We start from the raw sequence: 3,046 nt of genomic DNA on the forward strand, positions 1-3,046 counted from the left end.
AAAGTCATACAATTGTATACGTAAGTACATTTGCGTTCGTCAGTACATTATAACAGCCATTTACCACCCACGTATACACTGTTGTTCAAATGGGAGTCCTATTTTAACCGACAAACATTGAAAGTACGAGAAAAAAATGTCACTTATGTACCTAAACTTCGACATCGAGACTTTTCCAGTGTCAACGTCGCTGCCGCTGTCGCAATCAACGCGTCCGTCGCCTTTCATCTTGGCCGCGCAGCTTCACCCGAGGGTTGCTGAGGGTTTGAAAAGTGTTTGTAATATGCACTGTATTGCTGTATATGTGTGGTTGTCTCGATGATAATCTTATATCCGTTTTCGTAGTTCAGCTTGGAAATTCATAGGCTTTATCAATGCAGGTGAATCTGAAGTTGGATAGCCCAACAAGGGTCTCTTGGCAGCTGATGCGAAAATATTTCACAAGTGCTTGCGGTTCCGCACGGTCAACTGTGCGCCTCTAGAAATTCGATAAACATTATCTAGTAGATTTTGACAATAAGTTTATTTAGGATAATGTATTATTTAAATATAGTTCGTATGGGGTTATATTAGAGTGACTGTTGAGTGTTCACTGCAATTCTTCTGTCGGAACAGCGAAATAAGGCCGAGACACGCTATTGAGTAAAAATAATAGTTAAAAATATAGTAAGGAACCGCACCTATGGCTAGGTACGTTTTTTATTTTTGGCGTAGTTATGTGTGAACTGTGTATGATACTGATTTTATTCGATAAATATGGTGACCGCGAAACCTTCGTATCCAATCAAATTGCCTTTGTGTTTCTACGCCTTGTGACTATAGAGATAAATTGTTGTTCGTCTACCACTGCATCTAATTATCAAAGCCAACTCGCCTTCTTGCGCGACAATAAAGATAATGGAATACAATGCCACATCTTGTAGTTCACTTTTTGTGAACGCTATTTTATTATCTTTCATATCCGTAGAACCTTTTGAAGCACCTGTGTAGTGATACCGTGTGGTAATCGTCGTTATATTGGCCGTAAGATCCATTAACCTTCATATCGCCATCTATCAAGATGATGCAGTCAAATACTTTAGTATATGCACATATCCGACACTTCTTCGAAAGGTAGCAGCACTCAATTGCTTCAGATGACTATGTATCTTGAGCACATCTAGTGTGTAATTTTATTTTATTTTGCATTATGTACCCAAATTATGCGATATAGATGTGTATCTCGTTGCGGATATATTGGAACAACAAAAACTCATTAAATTGCAGTGAATTATTTAAATCGATGTGAGCATCATCCCTGAAATACCCAAATCAACAACTGTGACAAGCTACAATTGTATACTACGCCACAATTTATCGTGATGATACATGTCGACGCTCGTCAATTAGCTGATCCAGTTATATTTGGACATCGAGAAAGCACTTCCTATCCTGGCGTAAATCTCTGCAACAGCTTAGTCTTCTTCAACACGCATAATTATATTGACGCACACTACAATTTTAAGTTATTTTTACCGGCATACTCTATTGCTCTTTGAAATATGTATTATGAATTTCTGATATGTCTGGATGACGCCTAAACTAATAAACTTGTTGTGGCACCGTAGTCGTCCGTGGCACCGTGGCATTAGTAAGGCTGTATGGAGTGTGTACTATACGGCGATACAGGGCGCTACTTGGGGGGGGGGGGGGTTAGCCATAAACAATTCTCGGTTTTTGTGATTTTTATTTATAAATAAAGCCGTCAGTCGGTGGCTCACACCCCGCACACGAATGACGCGAGTCATAAATATTATTATAGACTCAAGTCTGACTCTGAACTCTGAAAGTCTCATAGGCCATAGCCTTCTGTCTATTTATTTTATTTTAGTGTATCTATACGGTACCGACGAACATATTTTTTTTTAACAAGCCTGTGTCCAAACCCGCGTCCGGACCATTTGCAAAGGTAGGGTCGATATTTATGAGCCCACGTAAGGCGACCTTGGCCCCCAAGTACCGGACTATTCTGCGTGTGCACTTCACCGGTGGCCGGTGGGCAGTCGTGCACTCTAATATTAATATTGACAACGTGTACGTGCACATTTGTTAAGAACAATGTGAGATGGCTTTAGTTATTCATACTTAAGTCCCACACAGTACATGAGGCTCATTCTTTTGGTTCAGCCTGAGGTTGGCCTCAACTCTACTGACAATTTCAAAGGGTAGTACATTGTGCTTCCACGACTTGCACCCTCTTCAAAATCAAAACCCCTTAGTATCAAAATCCCTTAGTATATTGTACTATTTAGTCCTGTTTTTGGTAATAGTAACACAGACTTGAGAGGCTGAGACTATATGTCACTGTGTATACTATTATTAATTCAATATTGACTAAAGAAGGATCACGCTGAAAAGATATACTACACATCTTTAATTAATATAAGTATCGTTACCGAAACAACAGTCAAGTATCAGTTTTCAGTAATAATCTACACCTATCACCTGAAATAAATTACAACGCCTCAGACTAGAGTCAATGTTCTGTTGAACTTGTGAGCGTGAATTCGTGGATCCATACTTCTGAATAACATTATTTAAAAATAGCGGTTGGTTTGAACAATTGCATTGTCATAGCCTTCTGAATTTTTAAACAAGAGGCTATGGCACTGTAGTTCAACGATGTAGAATTTTGGTTTGTCCCGTTATGCCGTGATTTCAGGTCCAATGGATTTTTAACCGCAAATAATCACCTGATTCATATAGGAAAACAAGGTCCCGGGCGTTAATAGTTTTATGTTTATCGGTGCCGTATGGACCTTTTTCTAAAACAAAACTGAAAACAAACTTTTACAATTTATATACAGTTCCGCTGTCTAATTTAGAAGGCTATGGTTCCGCTTTTATTTAATTTATTTTTAAAATCTGGAGTAAGTTTTCACTGATTGTTTATATATATTTTTAAATTGGTTTGTTTTTGTTTGTTGTTTTTTTAAACAAAACTATAAAAATAATCAAAATTGAACAAACGCACAAACATGTAAAAAAAAAAAGGGTCTATTTTGGG

Source organism: Sphaeroforma arctica, assembly GCF_001186125.1.
Source record: "Sphaeroforma arctica JP610 unplaced genomic scaffold supercont1.902, whole genome shotgun sequence".
NCBI lineage: Eukaryota > Ichthyosporea > Ichthyophonida > Sphaeroforma > Sphaeroforma arctica.